A 25,877-nucleotide genomic window follows, 5' to 3' on the forward strand; every position below is an offset into this window, starting at 1 on the left:
AAATAAACAACTTTCATTCTTTTGTTAGATATTGTCAAAAAACTAATGAATCTTATGAAAACATTAACAGTTAACGTGACAATCAACAAAAGTTATTCTGCATAATTTCATTACTTGCTACAAGAAGTTCTTGAAAAATATAAAAAATCTTAGACATTGTTGCTTATGGAAACTAAAAATGATTGGAAGGTGTGAGCGTACATAATTTGTCTTTTTTCGTAACGGAAAGAAGCTGGAGATTAATTATTTTTATCTTTTTCTTAACCAATTAAATCAATAGATTTTTAGGTCAATCTAATATTAAAGTGACCGAATATTGATTATGTCTCGTATTTGAGTTTCATTCTACATTATTAGAAGAGGAAGTCTTTAAGAAATGTCGTTTCTAACATATTCAATTGAGAAAAAACATATTTAAATTGATAATATTTTAAATTAAAATTACATGAAAAATAAAATAAAAAACGATCAAATAAAAGTTTTGCATAATTCTTAACTCAATTACGAAAAAGTTCACGATAATATTCTTCGCATATCTAAGAATAATAATTAGGAAGGACGACTTAATTTTTGTGGGATATATCGGGTAGTTTTACGAGAAATTCAAGTAGAAGAATGAAATTGCTCACTTTAAAATACTTGAAGGATGTTTTATGGTAAGAATGATACTTTAAGGATGTAATATAAGTTTGGGGTATAGTTAAAGGATGTTTTCTGCTAGAAATTATACTTTAAGGATGTAGTTTAAGTTTGAGATATTGTAAAAGGATGTTTTTTTCCAAAAACTCGGTCTGCGCTAGTGTGGACACCTGATATCTAGTATATTATATAGAAGAGTGAAGTGGGAGGACGACCAAGGGCAAATTTATCATTTCACGTTAACAAAAATCTATTTAGAAAAGTAATAAATAATTCTAGGAACATCTTTTTATGTATGAAGTGAATAATGATCAAGGGCATAAATGTAATTTCACACTAACAAGAATCTACCAAGAATGATAACAAGAAAATTAAATAGTTTTAGAAACATCTTAAGTTATTGTTGTTTCCATTACTTATTTTGTTATTACTTTACTTTCTTTTCTTTTGTGAGTTATTGTGATATTATTATTATTCTATTTTATATTACTTTAATTTAATTCTTAATATTTTTTTAATTCATTATGCTTATAAAAATGTTTATTCATTATGCTTATAAAAATGTTTACTTTTTATATAAAAATTTATCATGATATATTTGTATCAAAGACGACTAAGAATAAAAATAAAATGTCAACAAAAAACTATCAAGAATAAATAATTCTAGAAACATCTTTCTATGTGTACACAAAAATGATATTAATTCATTAAATTATATTATTATAATAAATTTATACAATTCAAATAAAAATAATTGACAAATAAAAATGAACAGAAAGAATAAATATGAAGGGTATACTCGTATAAGATGAAGAGTCACATTAATGTTCCCAAATAAAATATCAACGAGATATGTTGTCTTCTTATTCTCACCGAGAAAATAGTCAAATGTCACCTAAGCTATTCTTTATGATTTAAACGAAATAAATAACAGCTTAAGTGGTAACTAGTCATAGATAATGTGAAAGAAAAAATATTTTTATTATATTTTTGCTATAATTAAATAATATTTTATAAATGATAACGAGAAAGCAACCTCCTGAGAAGGTTAATTTATAGGCAAATTCAAAAATTCATACTAGAGCTTTGAAACTCTTTAACAACTGTTGTCTATGAATTTGTGTTTCCTCATTCATTCATCAAAGTTTTTTTAAAGCTCAAATCAATTGATCTAAATGCTTTCAAACTCAAGAACTCAACAATGAATTCCCGAAAAGAACTCAATTTATTCTCTACATATTAGTAATTGCAAATGAAAATTTTCCAAATTTTTTTTTCAAACCCATCAACTCACAAGATTTTGACAACTTTGTACGTCAATGGAGTTACCAAATTTTTTGCTCAAATCTTTACTCCAAATTCCAAATTAATTAACAAATAATGTGTAGATTCAATATACTAAAATCACATTAAAAAATTTCACAGATTTTCACAAATCGATGAACACAATAAAGAACAAAGGTTTAATTTTTTCTTCTTCAAATTTTCAGAAATTAATAAAGCCAAGAAATAGTTGAAGGATATGACAGAAGTATTATAATAATCTATAATATGAAGGATCAATTTCTGTGTATATATCAATTGCAAATTTTAAACGAAAAAAGAAAAGAAAAAAATATAATAAAAGTTAAAGAAGGAACTATAAATATAAAGAAATAAATATCATTATATATATCTCATAGCAGAGCTAGAAGTGTGTGTCTGTCACTGCATGTTAAGAATGTGGGTGTCTAGCTTTAGGGTTTTATTTATTTAACTTAATTTATTGGTGGTCTTTTAAAGTTGACACCAACTTTCACTTAGATACTTTAGCTAGACTTTGTTCATTTTAGACACAGTTTATGTCACTTCTTATGTCATTTTGACACGTTTTGCCGATGTAGTAAAGTGAGTATGATACAATCACTGATGGCGCGTGTGAGGTTTATTTAGCCTATTTTATTTTATTTGTCTCTTCTTCTTCCTCATTTTCAGCTAGTACATCTTACATCTCTAAAAAAATTTTGGATAATCCATCAAAGACTTCTTTCAAAGCTGTTGCCAATCCGTGTTAGGAAAAAAACAGAATTACTGATTCTAATAAATTTGCAGAAAGATGAAGTAGCCAAAATTTACTGAATCAGTAAGAAAGAAGAACATAAATCTAATTCACAAAAACTAAAATCTGTAAAACACGTACCAGTCCACTGAACTCACAGTGTCCCTCAAGAAAATTATTTCCCTCTATTATCCGAGGTTTGATTTGGAATATGTGCTCCCAGGGTAAAATGATCTCAATCACCAGCGTATAGATACCGAAAACTCTGGTGTCAGTGAACCACTTAACAATAGTAAAGTACACGAAGATTTTTTTTTTGTGCAGGAGAAGAAGAAGAAGAAAATCCAAAAATTTGTTAGAAAAAAATCTGAAGAGTGAATGGTATTTATAGGCAAGAGGAACATGTTTTGAAAGGTTGCAACCCTCTTAGAATCTACACGATTATTAATGAAAGTTCACAACCTTTCAAATGGTACTGAGTGTTCCTGAAAGTTGCAACCTTTCAGAACAGTTATTTACAAAACGGCGGAAAATTTAAATAATGAGGAAAGTTTTTAAAACAAACGGATCGCGCGAGGATCCGAGTCGGGTTGGGTTAATCAACTTAAAAGTTGAAACGTTTCGGTTAATTTTAACTAAATAACTGAAAACACTTCTGTTGTCAACTAATTGATTGAAAAAGTTCTGACCATTTGATTTAATTAATTAATTAAATAAATAATTAGATAATTAAAGAAACTTTGTCTAAAATATAATCTCTCAATCATTTTCCGATGCCAAACCCGAGCCAAACAACAACGACGGTGACGGCGACGGCGCAAGGGCGGTCTCTCTTTCCAACCCTTTTAACAATTAATAGGAGTGTTTCTATATTTAAACTCTCCTATTTTTCTTTCCACCACCGATGAGGGACAAATGACTTTTTCATTAAAGCATAAGAGGACTTTTCAAGTTCCCAACTCTTCAAAATCTCAACTTTTCATGTTCCTCTCTTTCCGTTTATTTCCCATCAATTCTTGCTACATACCCAACAATCCCCTACATTGATGGGGAATGATTATAACATAGGAATGCACAGACAAATGTGTACTTTACAGGCAAGGATAAATTGCATCTGGATAAGTAGGTTTTTCCTTGGACTTATGGTAGTGAACATATGTCGGATATACTCGAACAATAAGTATCTTTGAACCGTCGAGATTTGGTGTATACCTAGACAACCATATGTCATACAATTAACCTTTTACTGTTTATGGTTCTTACGATTTTGTTCGTTTCAGCCATGAACACCTCATGGTTTCATGAGTGTATAGAGATTTAGAGAATAGACTTTGGACATTAAATTCTCTTAGAAGTGGCTTCCACTTCACATTAACATAGGTGATTTCTAATCGTGTCATCACGTAGATACACTATTTGGTCTAATCTACCAAACATACAAAATAATTAAAAAACTTTAAGCTTTATTACCTCATAACAAGCCTTAAAGTCTTAACCTTGTTCCTGAACATTGTCTTCATCATGAGAATGCATCGAGTTAATTGACAATGTCGAACCATCAGCCACAACTATGTTTTTCTCCTTGAATCTAGCTCTTGAGATCTCCAGTCTGCTAGATAGAGTTACCTCATGCTGATTTGTCCTAAGCCGTAAACCCATTCCCTTAGATGATCTTTCAACTGCCTCTCTCACTAGGCCTTTCGTTGGTGGATCTGACACATTATCACTTGACTTTACATAGTTAATTGTGATAATTCCACTAGAGAGCAGTTGACTTACAGTGTTATGTCTCCGTCGTATATGACGAGATTTCCTGTTGTACATGACACTCTCTGACCTACCTATTGGTGCTTGACTATCGTAATGTATGCAAATAGGTCCAACGACTTTGGGTCAGAATGAAATATCCTCTAAGAAATTCCGGAGCCATTCAGCTTCTTCACCAACCTTATCCAAAGAAATGAATTCAGATTCCATTGTAGGGCGAGCAATACATGTCTGTTTTGACGATTTCCAAGAGACTGCTCCTCCACCAAATATAAACACATAACCACTTGTGAATTTTACTCCATTTGACCCTGTGATTCAATTTGCATTACTATATCTTTCAATCACAACAGAATATTTATTATAATGCAAAGCATAGTGTTGCATATATTTCGATTACCCCAACACACGTTTCATTGCCATCCAGTGAGTTTGATTCGGATTACTAGTGAACCGACTCGTTTTGCTAATACCACATGCTATATCTGGTCGCGTACAATGTTTTATCCAAAAGGAAAAATATTTATTTTATAAGTTTTCAACTTTTATTAGAGTCGCCACTTAATGTATTTTAAGAAAAATCAAGAAAAAACTATGTTTTCAAAAGACTTAAACAGTAAAATCGATTGAAAACTTTAAAGGGGTTCGGTGATTCCTATTAACGTCTTAGGAAGGTTTTGAAAGCGCCTAAGACGTCCGCTTACTTGCGGTTATCCGACAACTAATTTAGTTTGGCAAAAATGTTTAACTTAACAAAATAAGAAGTTGTTTGAGAAATGAAATATTTAATTTATCATCTTATTCAAAATTGACTTGAAAAATTTGTTTATTGCTATTTAAACTCCTTTAGTGGCGATCGACTTAATTAAGTTGTTTAAACAAAAAATAGCGTCTCGCAGGGATTTGGGTCTTTAACCCTAAAACTAACGACAAAAATAACAAGTAATTAAGCAAATAAAAGAGAGAGAGAGAGAAAGACAGAGAGAGAGAGAGAGAGAGAGAGAGAGATTGGGTTGGATCCAAATCCGGTTTCTGTCCGCCTGGATTGGTGTTTGGGGCCCATTTTCATTAAAGGCCCACTTTCGTTGTACATGTCCTAGACTAAACATACAATAATAACATAAAATAGAAGACGACAAGGGCTTAGGCCCGAAAAATAACAAAATACAATAAAGAATGAATAGGTAAAATGGGCCTCCTTTGATCCAACTTCTTCAAATCTCCGACTTCTTGATTTTTGAATTCTTCCAACTCGAGACCTGTACGTCAATTTTGGAGTGGGTTTGACTCGGACAAAGGGAAGTTGGGCATTTACGACTCTCGAAAATGAGGGAATAGAATAAAGTCCACGAGGACTCTAACAAAATTTTATATGTAAAAATAAATAAATGAAGAAATAAATAAATATGCGGTGAGTAATAGGTCACAATCCAAATATCAGAAAAATAACCAAAAGGAATAGGATCATATACTATCATACTTTATATTGGGGTGCGGTAATAAAACACACGAATCACAGAGAGATTTGAACTAACACAAATGACTTCACTGATTCTAGGCCACTAATACCATAATCAGAACCAAGCAAATTTAATACTCTTCCAGTCAACAAAGCAATGAACCATTTACAATTTTCAAACTCTGTAACAAAATCCTCCCTATCTAATAACCATATGACATTGGACCGTTGCACACAAACAACAGGACCACAATAAGCATTAAGGAACACAGTAAGATGACAAAATTTACCTAAGAGAACAAGACAAACAATGGCCAAATCTTGTAAATAAACAAAATGATCAAAGCACTTGAGATCTAAAGGAAATTATCATGCTAGGAATATTTTAAAAGAACTTTCAGACTTATCCACACTATATGGATACAGTAGCTGGACAGAGACAATTTGAAAGTGAAACCATGCTTAAAATAACTTGGTTACATAAGGGAAAATCACACGACCTAACTAAACATGAAACAAAACAATTTGAATTTCCCAATCAAAAGCAGAATCATGATATTAAGATCTAAATGAAACTCATATGACATTATACTTTATCGAAGCTATAATCTCACCTCCCCAAATCAGATTTGCAACAATCGAACATGAATAATAAGGTACATGCGATGATAAGCAATACAACTAGCTATTAACATGTAGAACAACAAGCTTGTTTGAAACCAGCACTAATCTTAATCCTATATAAATAAAAATAAAATTAGCAAGAGGAACATTTTTACATAACTCATAAATCATAGCATAACCGTAATATCAGACATGAGATAACCTATCGATGTGATACATATATTAGAAATTTTTTGCTGGGCAGGAACAAATCTTTGAACCCACTAACCAAAGCAGTTCACGCAAATCACATACATTGGAGCATATCACATATTTCATGCGACCACAACAACAAACCATCTAATCTTGGCTGTCACATAATTAATAGTGAATCGCAAATAATGAAAACAGGGACGAGAGAAAGACAACAACGGACTCCAATCAAAATCGAACACGACTTATCAAACAACACGTCCAAGGAATTGGAATTGAAATGGAGTTTACCTTTTCGTGTGCAGCGAACTGGGACAGCGAGCGAAAGGCAAAAACAAAATCCACAAGAAGATCAAATTTTTCCAACCCAAGGTAAAAGTTTTCAACTCTCGAGCCCCTTTTTTTTCTCTGCTTCTTGCCTAAAACTTCCAACTATAATCTCAAAATAAAAAACAAAAATAAGACTCTTACTACGATTCTTTTCTCCTTTTTGTGAGCTATCTCTCTGTAAACTCTTTCCAAAACAAAAGAAAAGATTTCGGCTAAAAAAATCCCCTTGATTCACAATGAAAGGATAGTATATTTGGGGGGAAGAATTAGGGTTTCACAAAGGTGAAGTTACCGAATCAGTCCCTTATCCCATTTGAAATTTGAAAACCAAAAACTTAGAACCAAAATGAATCAACACCTTTTCTGAAATTTGGACAACAAGTTAGAAAAGGAAAAGAGATAGACGATTTGGATCAATCCCAAATGCCCTCGCCTTGACGTGGCTCCATCTTGCAATGGCAAGGACGATTCACGTCTGAAAATCCTGCTGCGACAGGTGCCATCGTACAAAGATGAGAACATTGAAAGGAGACGACAAAGTCATCTGGTGTGTTAAATCTCCTCCCACTTCGTGTATATCGTGAGGCGCATGTTTGGGATCGGACGATTCAGGGATATGCTGCGCTATGACACACTGGGCTTTAAGCTTCTAGGGAACGTCTGTTCCTGAATCAAATCTACGAGAGGAAGAAAAAATCGGGTCGGGGGATATAAGGGTGTGGGTTGGATATCTTTGGAATGGATTGGGTCGAAATGATAAGGATTGGAGAATTTGAGTTGGATTGGGAAAAGTGACATGGGTTTGGGCTAGCTAAAATTCAGAAAACAAAGAGGAGCCCAAATTTGGCCTTTTTGTTAATAATGCTGCCAATTTAGTGAATTTAACTTGTGATTGGCCAATTTGATTAAATTTCAAAATAAGACGAATTAATATAATTAATTAACAAGCTTCTTAAGGTTAACAAAAGAAAATAATTAATTCAAAAATAAACTAAAGATTCAAAATATAAGCTAAAAACTTAACCAAATACGTATAAAACAAAATATTACTATTATTATTTTTTGAATATTGATAAAATTTGAATAATTATACAAATAACTATGTAAGACATATACATTAGCTAAATCAATATCAACATGTCGAAACCTTATTTAAAATAACTTGCAATCTAAATGTTTATTTATTTATTATTTTTATTATTATTATTATTTTTTCTTTCAAAAATTAATTATTTTAAATTGTTTAAGATCACAAAGCTCACTAGTTAATTACTATCGAGAAGGGTCAAAATTGGGTGTCAATAATTGTCTCTCATTTTACCTAGATTGATGCAAGAAATTCGAGGAAAATGAAATTGACTGATCCAATTTTGACCGACCACATACTCGTCTCTAAGAAAGGGATTTGGTACGGAATTTAGGAATTATGGCCGAACCCCGAACATGGGTTTCCTACATATCTGAGGCTATATGAGAATTTAGGCCACTTGTAGTTTGATATGGTTAATTTAACGCACGATTTTGAAACAAGTCCAAAGTCATCACGATACTGGATTATGAAGGTACCAAGATGCTCGAGAATAAGATTTAAGATCGAATGTTGGAATATAACCGAGTTTTTGACATTGAGCTCGCCTACATGTCCTTAAACCTTAGGAATCAGGCCGCTTGTAGTTCGACTCGATCGATTGAAAAGGAAATCTATTATGTTGGATAATCTTTGGTTCTGGATAAGTGATAAATTAAATCGAGTGTGAAAAAGAGTCTTGTAACCTATTAACCATGAATGTGGAGCTCTTCACATCCATAGGTAAGAACTTAAACGAACATAATCTTCAAAGGTCTTGGTATATTGTCACTCAGATTGGAAAATTTCTTCCAACAGACACAAAAATCCGGATGCGAAACTGAAATTGACAAAAGCCAAAGAAAAATCCACATGCCTTCTGATAGGGGTGTGGTTTGATTGTGGTAGGAAGCTCCTCTGCTCGCGCCCTAAGAGTTTGACAATCCACTTTGGACTATGTCCCAATTCGCTGCTAAGAAAAACTTCCACGTTGTGCTGCATTCCTTTTTGATGTCGTTCGCACCTGTGTTTTTTTTTTTGGAGAATTCATCCTTTCGGATGCTCTCGACAAAGATTGAGATAAAACTCGTCAGCTTAAAAAAATATAATTCAAATGGGAGACAATGTCTTTTATCATTTTGACATTTAGTTGTTCTCCTCGACATTTGATGTCAACTCGATTGGATTTGACGTAAAGCAAATAAAGCTTATGTCTTATGTTTGCAATGTAATCTTCATTGTATTCTTCAAAATGAATAAATGTTGATGCAGTGCTGATATTTCTCTTCGTCATTTTTGATGATTCTCTTGGCATTCGTTCTTGCCAAATAAAAGATGTGGTTGATGTTGAGGGGTGAATACTTCTCTTGAGATACATGATCTCCTTCTCCGACAGTGCATGACTTCTTGCCAGGCATGACTATCTTTCCGCAATGTGTGATTTCTTGCGGGGCATGAATATCTTCTCGTTATGCATAAATTTCTACGAGGCATGAATATCTTCTCGCGATGCATAACTTTCTGCGAGGCATGAATATCTTCTTGTGATACATGAATATTAACTCGCGATGCATGATCTTCCGCGATGCATGAATATTTACTCGCAATGCATGATCTTCCGCGATGCATGAATATTGACTCGTGATGCATGATCTTTCGCGATGTATGAATATTAACTCGCGATGCATGATCTTCTGTGGGTCATGAATATCTTTCCGCGATGCATAAATTTCTGCGAGGCATGAATATCTTCTCAGAATGCATAATTTTTCGCGAGGCATGAATATCTTCTCGCGATGGATAACTTTCTGCGAGGCATGAATCTCTTCTCGCAATGCATAACTTTCTGCGAGGCATGAATATCTTCTCGCGATGCATGCATATTAACTCGGGATGCATGAGTATTAACTCGCGATGCATGATCTTCCGTGATACATGAATATTGACTCGCGATACATGATCTTCGATGATGCATGAATATTGACTCTCTATGCATGACCTTCCGCGATGTATGAATATTGACTCGCGATGCATGATCTTTTGCGGGCCTTCTGGGTAATGATATCGTCTCGACTGACAATAACGGTAAATGACTCTCCAGTTAGTGTATTGTCATGATCGACAATAAAATAAAATGACCCCTCATGGATAGTGTATTGTCTTGATCAATAACAAAATAAATGAATCCTTCAGGTAGTATATTGTCTTGATCAACAATAAAATAAATGACCCATCCGGGTAGTGATAATATCATCTTTGATAATATGATGCAGATGACGTCCTTTATGAAAACTGTAAACTCTTTCTTGAGATTTTCACTTGATTTATCTTTGAATCTAGCTGGACGTTCCTCATAGACTTCTTGTTGTTGGAAATCGACTGAAATAAACCATTCATATTCCCAAGCTCCCGATATCAGCAAATAGTTCCTGCAATAAAAGATTTTGGGGAAGAGCTTTGTACCCCTTGACTTCCCATATTCGTCAATTGGAGAAATTTGATGATTTCTGAGCAATACTATAAATCTACATCAACATAAAAATTGTTAGTTTTAAAAAGGACTGATCTGTGTTGATTCTTCAATTGTTTGTTCCTTGTCCTGCTATCTCCGGTTGATCTTCCTGATCTCCCAACTCTTGATAGATAAGACAAAATATTTTATTCCAAAACAAATGAAACATAAAAGAAAAATCTTTAAGAAAATAAATTTTCGTAGTATTTTGAAAAGGATCACTGCCAAGTGTCATGTCACGCCAGGCTTGGTGACCTTCTTTGAGTCTGATACTTGGAGGTCTATCTGCTTTCGCTGGAGAGTATTCAAAGTCACTCCAGACTGCCGATGAACCATGTTGAAATTTGGAGGTCATCCTCAAAATTTCTATCCCAGTTACATGTCTCGGCTTATCTTTAACTATCTCTAAGTGAGTCATGGAATTTTTGAGATCCTCTCAAAAATTCTGTCCTAGTTGCAAATCTTGAAATGTTTTCAGTCTTGACTTGCTGAGGAAAAAATCTTCTTCTAGAGAATTTTGTAAGTCCCTCTCAAAAATTTTGTCCCAGTTTCTATTGTAAAATAGAAATCTTATGGGAAATAGGAACGAACCCTTACGGCGCCTACGTATCCTGTTGAGGCAGGAATCAGGTCAAACGTACTTCCCCCTCGAAGGTTGACGATAATAAGAAGTTTACAAAGAAACCGACCGAGGCCGACATAGGCCGCCTACGTATCTCATTCTTGAGAATTCAGGTCAAACGTAGTTCAAACAAAAGAAATATTAAAAGGGATAAATGAGGTGACCGAGACTGAAATAGGCCACCTACATATCTCATTCTTGAGAATTCAGGTCAGACGTAGTTCATTACAAGAGGGATATAACTTTAAACAAAGCAAATACGAGCAAAAACAGAATGCATACAAGGAAATGACAGAAATACAAACTAAGTTTCACACGTGGTATCTCTTGACAACATCTGAGTTGATCGGTTTCGGCCATGCGGTGCCATCCATCTTCGACAGGACCAAAGCACCTCTAGACAATACTTTGAGAACCATGTAGGGTCCTTGACAATTTGTTGCGAATTTTCCTTTGTACTCGTCTTGATGAGGAAAAATAAGCTTAAGTACCAACTGGCCGATTTCAAAAATTCTAGCTCTTACTCTCCTGTGGAAAGCATGAATCATTCTCTCTTGTTATAGTTGACCATAACAAATGTCAACCATTCTCTTCTCGTCAATCAAAGTTAATTTGTCAATCCGCTTCCTGACCACTCAGCGTTAGTCAGTTCTTCTTCTTGGATAATTCTCAAGGATGGTATTTCAACTTATGCAGGTATGTCTGCTTCTGTTTCGTATACTAGCGAATATGGAGTGGCTCCAATCGATGTTCTGACAGTCGTTCGATATCCCAACAAAGCATATTGCAACATCTCATGCCAACCTCGGTGATTGTCAATCATTTTCCTCAAGATCTTCTTGATATATTCTTATTGGCGGCCTCTACAGCTCTGTTCATTTGAGGACGATAAGCGGTTGAGTTTTGATGAGTAATCTTAAATTGCTCGCATATATCTCTCATCAAGTGACTGTTGAGATTTTCACCATTATCAGAAATGATCGATTCTGGTGCTACAAACCTGCATATCAAATTTTTGCAAACAAAATCAGCTACAACTTTTTTGGTCACCGACTTGTATGAAGCTGCTTCCACCCACTTGGTGAAGTAGTCTATGGAAACCAAAATAAATCTGTGTCTGTTAGAAGCGGCTGGCTCTATCGGACCAATGACATCCATGCCCCAAGCTACAAACGGCCAAGGTGAACTCATAACATTAAGTTCGTGAGGCGGCACTCGGATCAAATCACCGTGCACTTGACATTTATGACAATTTTGCACAAACTTGCAACAATCATTCTTCATAATCATCCAGAAATGACCGGCTCGCAGGATCTTCCTTGCCAAAGTGAGTCCATTCATATGTGTGCCGCAAACTCCAGCATGTATATATTCAATAAGCTTCACAGCTTAACCAATATTGACACATCTTAGAAGACCCAATCTGCAGTCCACCTATAAAAGGTTTCTCCACTTAGAACGATTTTGAGAGACATACGGCGTATCGACTTCTTCTTGTTGGATGTAGCATCTTCAGGATAAATCTCGGACTCCAAATACTTCTTTATATCAAAATACCATCGCAAACCATCTGGTTCTGCTATAACATGTGAACAATGGACTGAATGTTCCTTCAGTTCTATATCCAGAGGATCAATATAATCAATATCTGGATGTTTAATCATTGAAGCGATTGTGGCAATAGCATCAACCAACTCATTTTGTATTTTTGGAGTATGTCTGAACTCGAAACAAAATCTTTTACAACTTCTGTATATAGTGCACGTAACGTATAATCTTTGGGTTCTTTGTGGCCCACTCTCCTTGAACCTGATGAATTAACAAATCTGAATCTCCAATAACCAACAACTCGTGGACATTCATGTCAATGGCCATTTTCAAACCAAGAATACAAGCTTCATATTCGGCCATGCTGTTCGTGCAATTAAATTGGAGTTTAGTCGCCATGGGATAGTGTTGACCAGATTTAAATACTAAAAACGCTCCGATACCTTTTCCCTGGTGATTGGCCGCTCCATCAAAGAATAGTCTCCAGCCTGGATGCGTTTCAGAAATATCTTCACCCAGAAACGATACCTCTTCATCGTGAAAATAAGTCTTGAGCAGTTCATATTCTTCATCAATAGGATTTTCTGCAAGATGATCAGCCAAGGCCTGTGCTTTTATCGCCTTCTGAGTCACATACACAATATCAAACTCACTCAACAGCATTTGCCACTTAGCTAATTTTCCGGTCATCATCGCCTCTGGAAGATGTACTTCAGCAGGTCCATTATGGAAATGAGGTATGTAGTATAAGAAGACAAATAATGTCTCAACTTCTATGCAAGCCAAGTCAAATCACAACACGTCCTCTCCAACAAAGTGTAACGAGACTTGTATGGAGTAAACTTCTTTCTTATGAAATAAATAACCCTCTCCTTCTTTCCTGTCTTGTTGTGTGGACCAAGTACGCATCCGAATGCACAATCTGAGACAGACAAATACATCAACAAAGGACTCTTTTTTTTTGGAAAAAACCAATACCGGTGGATTTGACAAATAGTTCTTGATAGCATCAAAATCAATCTGACACTCTTTAGTCCACTTTTTCGAAGTGTCTTTCTTTAATAGCTTGAAAATAGGCTCACACACCACAGTTGATTGAGCTACGAATTGAATGATGTAGTTCAACCTCCCTAAGAAACTCATCACCTCCTTCTTAGTCTTCGGAGGAGGTAATTCTTGAATTGCCTTAATCTTGGAAGGATCGAGCTCAATACCTCTTCTGTTGACTATAAATCCCAACAACTTGCCCGCTGGCACTGCAAAAGCACATCTAGCGGGATTCAGCTTCAAATTTTAACGCCGCAAATGGTCAAAAAACTTCTTCAAGTGCGTCGAGTGGTCCGAACTATCGCGGGACTTGATTATGACGTCATCCACATACACCTCGATCTCCTTATGAATCATATCATGAAATATAGTCGTCATATCCCTAATATAGGTAGGACCAACATTCTTTAGGCCAAATGGCATCACATGTAATGATATACACCCCAAAGTGTAATAAAAGTGGTCTTTTTTGCATCTTTATCGTCCATCAGAATCTGATCATAGCTTGCACAACAATCCACAAATGACTGCATTTCATGCTTAGCACAATTATCGATCAGAATATGGATGTGTGGCAATGAAAAGTTATCCTTTGGGCTTGTTGTGTTGAGATCTCTGTAGTCGACACAAATTCTGATCTTCCCATCTTTTTTGGCGACCGCAACAACATTGGCCAACCAAGTTGGGTATTGCATCACTTCCACTAATCGAGACTCAATATGCTTGGTGATCTCTTCTTTCATCTTTAAACTCAACTCAGTCTTGAATTTTCGAGCCTTTTGCTTCACCGGACTGAATCCTGGATTAATCAACAATATGTGAGACACAACATTGGTACTCAACCCTAGCATGTCGCTGAATTTCCAAGACGAACACATCAATGTACTCGATGAGTAAATGATTCAGGCCCTCTCTTTGAGCTTTATCCAAGTGAACGCTGATCTTGACCTCTTTGACACACTCTTGGTCTCCCAGATTTACAGTTTCATTTTCCTCTAAATTTGTCATATCCTGATTTTCAAACTACAGAAAATCATCAACAACATATTTCGGTGCCTCTTTTTCCTCTTCGTATTCGTCAACCTCGTCATCATCTTCCTCATTTTATTCATTCAGCTCGTGATATGACATGACATTGACAGTTTTAAAACTTATATTACTGAAACCATAAACAAACAAAGTTAGGAAAGTAAAACATGGCAAAGAAATAAATAAACAAATTTTTAATAAAAGAGGCTTTCAATTAAATTGGAAAAACAACGCAAACTTTGGCCATGGCAAGGGGCCATGTTTCCTTTTCAAACATCATGGGAAAATTTTGAAATTCAAGCAGTTAAGAAAATGCAAAATGGTGGGTCTCAGGCCTCTTCCGAACCGCCACCGATTTAAATATGCATAAACGATGTCCTTTTACCAAGGAGTTCGGGGAATCAGGATCGGCGTGGAGGTCCAATTCTGCAGCATCTCCCTGGGATCAGCATCACAGATACCAGCTAACTCGACCTCTTCCTCAATAACAACATCGATCTCCTTGAAATGGCCACAAGTTCCTTCCCCAAGGTCGTCATGCTTGGCATACTCTCGGACTGGGAATGATTGATACAAATGTGGGATCATCTTAGCCAATGCTTGATCATTCTTCTTCTTCGTCTTCATATCATCATCTTTGGGATGTACCCAAACCATATCTAGATCCTTCGACGGGGACCGAAATAGGCTCAACAATTCCTTGGGAATTTCGTCCCAATCCAAAACCTGGTTCAAAACCCTTCTGCATCATCACAGTGGCTATCATCTTGTACACGGCAGGCATGGGAGTTTTTGGGGATAAGTCCTCATCGATGGCATTTACTAGCTCCACCGTGTAAAAATTTGTACCTCGCGATACCTCATCAATAATTGACGCATGTCTTCCGGAGTGACTCCCTTCGCCATAAATAACCAGCTCTTTGTCCTTCCAAACAAGTTTCATCATCTGATGCAGAGTAGAAGGAAAAATTCCAGACATATGGATGAAAGACCTTCCTAGAAGAAGGTTATAGCTAGTGTAAATGTCCAAGACTTGAAACTGTGCGCTGAATTCCGCCGGACCCATTTGAATGACCAGATTCACCACTCCCTCTATATCTCTTTGAACCCAACGAAGGCTCTTACATTATTTTGGGGTTGTTCCAACTTTCCCAAGTCAAAATGTAACTGCCTTAATGTCGACAACGTGCAAATATTCAGACCAGATACATCGTCCACCAAGACGCAATTTATGACCTTGTCTCGGCATACGACAGTGATGTGCAATGCTTTGTTGTGTGACCTCCCTTCAAAAGGCAACTCGTCATCGCAAAAACTAATCTGATTCCCTCGGATAACTTGGTTTATCATGGCGGCAACATTATCAGTGCTTGCTCCGACGGGCACATACGTATCATCAAGAGCCTTCATCACGGCCTGTCTATGCAATTGAGAGCTCATCAGCAGTGCCCACACGGAAATCTAGGCTGGAGTCTTCTCCAAATGCTTAACAATAGAATAATCTTTTGGATGCATCTTTCTCTAGAATTCCTCCACTTGTCCTTCGCTTATCGTTTTAACTCTGATCCTTCTTTTTTCCCCAAAGAGATAACTCTTGAAGAGTATAACACCTCCCAGAACGGGTCATACCCTGAGTGGTAGCAGTTTCAATCAAAATTTTTGGCCTGACGAGAGTTTCTGATGGCACCAAGGCAATAACCTTTGTGGGTGTCAGGATCACGAACTCTTTCTTTTCTTTGACGTTCAATGAGGCCACGACCCTTTCTAACTCATCATGAATTATTGGAGTTATCATCTTGGTTAAACAACAATCATCTTCTGTCTGTATCATACTGATATTGACGTCTCCATGATTCGCTAAAGGGTTGGAGTTGACATTAGGCACAGCTGCTTGAAAAGAGACCACCTCTTTGTCGATCAGATCTTGAATTTTGTGCTTGAGGTTGATACAGTCCTCAGTATCATGACAACATTGTTGGAATGATATGCACACCTTTGATCAGGCATGTAGAATTTAGAACTAGTATTGACCGGTTTGGGCCCCACTGGGTGGATATATCCGGCCGTAGCTAGTCGCTTGTAAAACTTTGTTCGGCTTTCGGCGAGCACAGTAAAGTTCCTGGGAGGATTCTTCTAAAATTTGGGTCGAGGTTGATCATAATTCTTTGTTCGGGATGAGGAACCTGTTGATAACTTCTGGTATTTGGACGGGAAGCTTGACCTCTGGGATATGGATTTGTTTGGTAATTTGGTGATGAAGCTTGGTAGTTCGGGGAGTTACTTTGGTAGAGTGGAGCTTGGTAATTCGGGAACGTATTTTGGTAGAGTGGAGCTTGGACTTGATAGACCGGAGGGAGTGCTCTGTAGCTCGACTACACATTGGCACAGTTGGGAGTAACATTTTGGTAGACTGGTGATGGGATTTGGTAAAGCAGATGAGGACTTTGGTAAACATGATGTTGATTTTTGTAACTTGGAGGGGTATTTCGGTAGACTGGAGGAGGATCGTTTGGATGACTAGCTTGCATGTAGCAAGCTTGGTATGAGTTTTGAGATGATCGAGCACGACTTTGGGAGGATGACGATCTTCTGGGGTTTTTATTCCCCTCATATGAGACAACAACGATTTCTTCTCTCTATTTATTTAACGATCTCGATGATCCGGGTGATGTGGCAACACGGGTTATTTTCCTTATTTTTAAACCATCTTCAATAGTCTCACCAACCTTGATTATCTCAGTAAATGTTTATCCAACAAGCAACATGATTCTATTATAATATTCGGTCTCTTACACCCGTACAAACACTTCCACGATTTCTTTCTCAGACATAGGAGGCCTTACTCTTGCAGCTTCCTTTCTACATCTGTCGGCAAACTCTTTATAGCTTTCCATGGATTTTTACTCCATTTTTTCCAAAGTGTATCGATCGGGAACGATTTCTCTGTTGTAAGCAAACCAATCAATAAATTCCTTGGCCAAGGCATTCCAACTAGGCCACGTCTGGACTCGTGGGAGGTGAACCATTCCAGAGCCTCCCCACATAGACTTCGGCTAGAGCCACATCAACAGAGCTTCGTCTCTACCAACTCAGACAAGCTGGTCACAGTAGGCCCTGATGTGCCATAGGATTCCCTACTCCTTCGAAAGTGTCAAACTTAGGAATTTTGAACCCTTCTGGGAGGTCCAAATTTGGATGGATGCATAAATCCTCATAGTTAAGACCAGCGGCATCGGGGATGCTTTGAAACTCTTTAATGGCTTTTCGATCTCTTCTTTTATATCCACCTTTTCCTTTTCTTTTGCTCTCCATTCTCTTTTCTAGTCCTCATAATGGACCAGCTCAGAACAAGGCACAGCGTGCTCAATCGGGATGGGAATCAGGAAAGTTGTTTTTTACGGCAGGTGTGGAGCTACGGAAGGACTTCGGGTATTCTGGGTGGTTTGGTAGTTTTGCGGATAAGTCTGAGGATTGGTGTTCTGATTTAAGTGGTGGTAGGATGTTTGGGTGATTTAAGTGGTGGTAGGATGTTTGGGAATTGAAAGTATTTTGGTTTGGATTTTGGCTCTGGTTTTGCGGCGGTGGAGCGGTTTGATGGTGGGTGTTTTGAGTATGAGGTGGTATTTGGGAATGGTTGTTTTGGGGAGGTGGTGGAGTATGGTAGAATGCGGAAGCATATTGAGGATTTTGTGTAGTCAAGTCTATGACGGAGGGATTTTGGGCAGGTGTAGATGGCAGATTTTGAGTTGGATCCATATTTGAAGCAAGGAAGTAGAGAGGGGGTCTCCCATCAGCAGAACTAACAGCAAAACCTAGTGGAGCAGATCCTGTCTCCTTTGCATCTCCACCCTCATCTCCGCAATCTATTGCGTCAGTTGCAAAATCAATTTGTTCTGGTCCGCTATGGTGGGTTGAGCCACCACAACGCAGTGAGACTTACTTCTTTGTTACTGTCTCTCATAACTTTTTTTCCTTTGTCTTAGTCTTGTCTGGGAAAAGAATCTGCGGGACCCTTGGATTTGGTAAAATAGGGATGATCTACCAGCTTAATCGACACAGATCAGTTTTAAAGTTCCTGGGAAGGAAAACAACTCAAAGACAGATTTGTCAGTTTAGATTCAGAATACAAAATGCATAATATTACACAGAGAGAGCAGATAAACACACAAGTTGCTTCGTTTGAGGATATCTTCAACCCACAAATAAGGACGAAAATAATTTCTTAGCAAGCAGGAGTTTGCTTGTTTTAGTTTGACATTATCTCAGAAAGGCTAAACCACGTTGAGCTTGGGTCTTCTTGTAGCTGCTCTTTGATGCCCGGTGATTTGTTCTTTGTATCTTTTTGTAACATGAAAGGGGGAGAATGAATATTTTAAAAGATAGGGGTCGGGCCTTGACAAGCTGCCTAAGTATCTCACAAGGAGAATTCAGGACCAACGTAGATCGAATAAAAAATAAATATTGATTTTTGATCATTCATGACAGATACAACGGAAATTGAAACACAACAACAAAGCTGAAATGATGACTACATCTTAGTAATTCTTCTTCTCTACGTCATCTCAGCCAGGGGGAACGAACTCAACTTAAATCTTTCCCATGTTGACGAGGGATTCGAGGTCGTGGCAAAAGTTAAGAAAATTTTCAATGTTGTGGTCTGTGGCATTGTAATAGGGATAACGCTTCCAAACTTCGTACTCAAGAGAATACGACATGTCCATGCCTCTATAGAAATAGGTGAAGACTCCACTCTGAGCTAATTCTGAGTAGATTTCCATCATCGTTATCTTGAAAGGCGTGAATGAGCAACGATAGAATATGGTGTTCTCTGTGACTGGTATGCCCAGCCGCGATTCATCACATACATGAAGGATGCCATCAACCCAAGTGTTCGGAGTACTGTCCATACTGAACAAACGACGGACTACATTCTTAAACTCTACGCACTCTTCTATCGTATGCCCTTTCTTGTTGGAATGACACTCACAAGTCTTGTGGCGGTCCCTTGATCCCACTTGGGGAGATGCTCTTTCTACGGGCTCCAACATACGTCTAGATCGATAATGCTCAAAAATGAGGGTGCACAAAATAGCCTCTATCCTTTTTCGGTATTCCTTCGGATATGCTTCAAGAGAAATTTTATTGTCTCCTTTTGCCAGACGTCCTTCAAAAGAGGGTTTGCGGGCAAGTGCTTCCTCATAACTCTCTTCATTGATTTCCTCCTGGGGGCTCCCAGGAAGAAATAGTAAGTCATATAATCGCTTTCCGAGCTGCTTTTGTGTGTCGATCTTCTCTTCTTCACTTGGCTCAGTCTGGATGCTCTTTACTTTGTCCATAGCAGTGATCTTGATTTTCTTGAGACAGTAGGGTACAGATTTAGGACTTGGAGTGTGAGAGGTATTTTTGGGGTGAGAAACTCAAGACTCGGAAAATTTGGTCGGACATTTTGTAGTAGTGACTTGTGCATATATATTCTGGAAATTTCTAGATAAGAGTGGGTTTACGATATCCTCATTCACAAAAACATAGCACATAAGCAGTTAAAACACACATACATCGCGTCCTATATATACAGGGGACCCTTTTGTGCAAAGGGTAGGCCTAACGCATTTGAATGATGTACACATGAATTTGATCCAAATAATCAATCCCCAAATCAAATTTCACAAAATAATACTTAATGTTCACAGGGGAAATAAAAGAACAAAATATAAAGACAAATCCACACAGGGGCTATTTAAATGTACGAAAGTACAATAAATACAAGCCCACACAAAGGTTGAAAATGACAGAAATACATATAAAAAACTCGCACAGAGGCGAAATCCACTATGTTTTCCCTGGCGATCCTGCTCCTTCACTACCTTCCTTAGTCTTGTATTGTTGAACATATTGTAGCATTAGCAAGAATCCTTCACCCAGGCGTCATTTGTCATCCCAGCTTTCGTATCGCATCCTCTCAATATTATCTTTGACCCATGAGTCAACTCATCATAACCACGTCTCAGCTTTTCCACTTCTTGATTTGCTTTCTCAAGAGCCTCTCGATTCTCAACAAACTTGACGTACATTTATTGGGATTCCCTTTTTACTTCTCTCATCTCGACCACTGCTTTGGCCTTTTGGTCTGTTACGCTGTAAAAAATGTGTGGGATTGGTGAGGAGATACTTAGTATGTTATGTCGCAGCCAAACTTTGTAACCCTCATCATATCCGACATTGAATCAGTCTGGGGAAATGGTGTCTTTATCCATCTGTTTGGCACATTTCCATTCCCTCAGCATTTCTTAAGCTTCGTGTACTCTGTCATCCCTAATATCGTATACATAGGTGCCATAGTACGCCTCTCGGGGTGTAGTTTGCATCCTCCCAAACTGTCGCAAGACTCTAAAGGGTGCATAAGGGCGGATTCCCTGAATACCTGGTAGAGGAAGCACAAATTGTCTACGACCCTCTACAACGACTTCTTTTGAGATAAAACGGTCAAGCATCCTTTGGAGATCTTCTTCTCTCAATTTGGAAAAGATCTGAGCCCATATTCTCCTAGTTCTCTTATTATCCAGATTTGCCCAGTACAACATGTTATTCAAATCTTTAAGGGTGTTCTTGTTATCGAGAGTATGCAAATCCTGAGTCCCATCCCCCTTTGCCAAGTGACTCAGAACCCACCACTGAAGGAGTAGGTTTCACCCTTGGAAGTATAGATGCCCCTCTTTACATTTTCCCAGGGCTCGGTACATGTCAGACAATATGACTGGGGCAATAGGATAGTTTTTCACTTGCCCTTAGTTCTCGTACCCTTTGAATAGAGTGTGCGTGAGTGTTATAACTCGAATGTTGATGCTCAGACTTGGGCCATGTGGGAAGACCATCGTTCCCAACAACGCTATGGAAAATGCTAGAGGACGAATTTCATTTCATTCTCTGTAGGAGACCCTAAACTCTTGGTTATAAGTGGCATAGAAGCTTGCGTGCCCAAATCTGACATAAATGTCTGTTAATAATATGTGGGATTCCTGACACCAGTAGACAAAATCTTTCCCCAAACCGAGCCAGTCTGCGATATTTTTTGTGGAAGGTTTATTAGGGATGAAAATATCCTCTTGTTTTCTTGCCTTTCTTTCTATCCCAGTACCCACTGAGTCGATGCAATCTCGAATATCTTTGATAGTCGGGGAAATCTCCGTGGTTCTGAATTGGAACACATTCTTTCATTATCCCAATACCTATTAGAATCTCAATCAGTTCTGGCCAACCATTCATGTTGATCAATTCGGTTAGCGCACCCACGTATTTGTTGAGGGTTTTTCTATGATCCCTGTCGAGATCATTATACTACATTTTGAGTTGAAGTGGTGCTTATATAATCATGTCAAACTTTGGGAATCGGTCCATACCTACAGAACAGAAACTAGTTAACTTTACCCACCCCACATTAGCATTCCCATGTACATCATTCTAATGTCAAGAAAAATAATGTGTCGTGAGGTCAGAGACCTTGGACACAGTTTTGGCGGTTTCAACTAATGGACTTAATACGCCTTCGGTATTAAGCCGTCTTAGGCTAATTCTTAAGTTTGGTTTGAGTTTCGCTCTATCTTAGGCTTACTAGAATTTGTTTCAAAGTGACGGTTACCCGAGTCGGACAGACAACGAGGTGAAGCTAACAAAAGACATCGGATGACCGCAATCCAACTATTCGTTTGATACTTCCAAATGAAATTTGTGTGTATTTCTGAAAGATGCCGTGGAAAGCCATGTAACTTCCGTTTTCCTAATGCAAACTATTTTCCGTTGGCGGAAGAATGCTATGAAATGCAACAATATCTCAATAATAAGATAAAGTAAACAAATAAGCAATATACCACATAGACAAATAGAGTTAGTTTTAAGGTTAAAATCCTCCTAATACCCAGCGGAGTCGCTATTTCTGTTTTATAAAAAAGGAAAAATATTTGTTTTTATAAGTTTTTGACTTTTATTAGAGTGGCCACTTAATTTTTTAAAAGAAAAATAAAAAAAAAACTATGTTTTCAAAAGACTTAAACAGAAAAATCGATTGAAAACTTTAAAAGGGTTCAGGGATTCCTATTAACGTCTTAGGAAGGTTTTGAAAGCACCTAAAATGTCCGCTTAGTTGCGGTTATCCGACAACTAATTTAGTTTGGCTAAAATGTTTAACTTAATTTTTTAGCTAAAATAAGAAGTTGTTTGAGAAATGAAATATTTAATTTATCATCTTATTCAAAATTGACTTGCAAAATTTATTTATTGCTATTTAAACTCCTTTAGTCGTGATCGACTTAATTAAGTTGTTTAAACTAAAAATAGCGTCTCGCAGAGATTTGGGTCTTTAAGCCTAAAATTAATGATAAAAATAACAAGTAACTAAGAAAATAAGAGAGAGAGTGTGTGTGTGTGTGTGTGTGTGTGAGAGAGAGAGAGAGAGAGAGAGAGAGATTGGACCCAAACCCATTTTCATTTTGGGCCTTTAGGACCACTTTTTTTGTACTTGTCCTAGACTAAACATACAATAATAACAGAAAATAGAAGACGACAAGGGCTTAGACCCAAAAAATAACAAAATACAATAAAGAATGAATAGGTAAAATGGGCCTATTTGGTCCAACTTCTTCAAATATCCGTCTTCTTGATTTTCGAATCCTTCCAACTCGGGACCTGTACGTCAATTTTAGAGTGGGATTGACTTGGACAAAGGGAAGTTGGGCCCTTACGGCTCTAAAAAATGCGGGAATAGAATGAAGTCCACGAGGACTGGAACAAAATTTTCATGCAAAATAAATAAATAAAGGAATAAATAAATATGAGGTGAGTAACAGGTCACAATTAAAATATCAAAAAAATCCCCAAAAGGAATAGGATCATATGCTATCATACTTTAGATTGGGGTACGGTAATAAAACACACGAATCACAGAGAGATTCGAACTAACATAAATGACCTTAGTGATTCTAGACCACTAATACCATAATCATAACTAAGCAGATTTAATACTCTTGCAGTCAACAAAACAATGAACCATTTACAATTTTCTAAACTCTGTAACAAATCCTCCCTAGCTTATAACTATATGACATTGCACCGTTGCAAACAAACAGCAGGACCACAATAATCATTAAGGAACACTTTAAGATGACAAAATTTCCCTAAGGGAACAAGACAAACAATGGCCAAATCTTGTAAATAAACAAAATGATCAAAGCACTTGAGATCTAAAGGAAAATATCATGCTAGGAATATTTTAAATGAACTTTCAGACTTATCCACGCTATATGGGATACAGTAGCTGGACAGAGACAATTTGAAAGTGAAACCATGCTTAAAATAACTTGGTTACATCAGGGAAAATTACACAACCTAACTAAACATGAAACAAAACAATTTGAATTTCCCAATCAAAAGAAGAATCATGATATTAGGATCTAAATGAAACTCATACGAAACATTATACTTTGTAGAAGCTATAATCTCCCCTCCCCAAATTAGATTTGCAACAACCGAACAAGAAAAATAAGGTACAGGCGATGATAAGCAATACAACTAGCTATTAACATGTAGAACAACAAGCTTATTTTAAACCAGCACTAATCTGAATCCTATATAAATAAAAATAAAATCAGCAAGAGGAACATTTTTGCATAACTAGTAAATCATAGCATAACTGTAATATTAGACATGAGATAACAAATCGATGCCATACATATATTATAAATTATTTGATGGGCAGGAACAAATCCTTGAACCCGCTAACCAATGCAGTTCACGCAAATCACATACATAGGAACATACCTCATATTTCATGCGACCAAAACTACAAACCATCTAATCATGGTTGTCACATAATTAGTAGTAAATCGAAAATAATGAAAATAGGGATGAGAGAAAAACAGCAACGGACTCCAATCAAAAGCGAACACGGATTATCAGACAACACGTCCAAGGAATTGGAATTGAAATCGAGTTTACTTTTTCGTGTGCAGCGAACTGGGACAGCGAGCGAAAGGCAAAAACAAAATCACAAAAAGCTCAATTTTTTCCAACCGAAGGTAAAAGGTTTCAACTCCCGAGCCCCTTTTTTTTCTCTGTTTCTTGCCTAAAACTTCCACCTAGAATCTCAAAACAAAATAAAAACTCCGATTCTTTTCTCCTTTTTGTGAGCTATCTATCTGTAAACTCTTTCCAAAACAAAAGAAAAGACTTCGGCTAAAAGAGATAACTTCCTTTTGTCCAAAAAAATGCCCTTTATTCACAATTAAAGGATATTATATAGGGGGAAGAATTAGGGTTTCACAAAGGTGAAGTTAACAAATCAGCCCCTTATCCCATTTGAAATATGAAAACCAAAAAATTAGCACCAGAATGGAATCAAACCCTTTACAGAAAGTTGGACAACAAGTTAGAAAAGGAAAAGAGATAGACAATTGGGATCAATCCCAAATTCCCTTGCTTTGACGTGGCTCCACCTTGTAATGGCAAGGACGATTCGCGTCTGAAAATCCTGCTGCGATAGTTGCCATCGTACGGAGATGAGTATGTTTAAGGGAAATAACAAAGTCGTCTGGCGCGTTGAATCTCCTCCCACGCCGTGTATATCGTGAGGCGCGTCTTTGGGAAAATGCATATGCGTTTGGGCTGGCTGAAATTCAGAAAACAAAGAGGAGCCCATATTTGGTCTTTTAGTTAATAATGCTGCCAATTTAGTGAATTTAACTTGTAATTGGCCAATTTAATTAAATTTCAAAATAAGACAAATTAATATAATTAATTAACAAACTTATTAAGGTTAACAAAATAAAATAATTAATTCAAAATAAACTAAAGATTAAAAATATAAGCTAAAAAAATTAACCAAATACGTATAAAACAAAATATAACTATCATTATTATTATTTTTTGAATATTGATAAAATTTGAATAATTATACAAATAACTATGTAAGACATATACATTAGCGAAATCAATATGAACATGTCGAAACCTTAT

At 36.8% G+C, this 25,877-nt stretch overlaps 2 long non-coding RNA genes and 1 pseudogene across 2 annotated transcripts; all 3 read right to left on the reverse strand.

Moving 5' to 3' along the window:
- Nucleotides 1-5,452: 5,452 nt before the first annotated feature.
- On the reverse strand, nucleotides 5,453-7,786 carry LOC107032329. Its single transcript, XR_001458350.2, has 2 exons — nucleotides 7,011-7,786; nucleotides 5,453-5,703 (listed from the first exon to the last, which is right to left on the reverse strand). It is a non-coding gene; the product is annotated as an uncharacterized LOC107032329 (long non-coding RNA).
- Nucleotides 7,787-19,401: 11,615 nt separating this feature from the next.
- On the reverse strand, nucleotides 19,402-20,209 carry LOC114074252 (annotated as a pseudogene).
- Nucleotides 20,210-23,333: 3,124 nt separating this feature from the next.
- Nucleotides 23,334-25,622, reverse strand: LOC114074333. Its single transcript, XR_003574697.1, has 2 exons — nucleotides 24,684-25,622; nucleotides 23,334-23,648 (listed from the first exon to the last, which is right to left on the reverse strand). It is a non-coding gene; the product is annotated as an uncharacterized LOC114074333 (long non-coding RNA).
- Between the last annotated feature and the right edge of the window lie 255 nt (nucleotides 25,623-25,877).

The sequence above is a fragment of the Solanum pennellii genome, chromosome 10 (genome assembly GCF_001406875.1).
Source record: "Solanum pennellii chromosome 10, SPENNV200".
NCBI classification, from domain to species: domain Eukaryota; kingdom Viridiplantae; phylum Streptophyta; class Magnoliopsida; order Solanales; family Solanaceae; genus Solanum; species Solanum pennellii.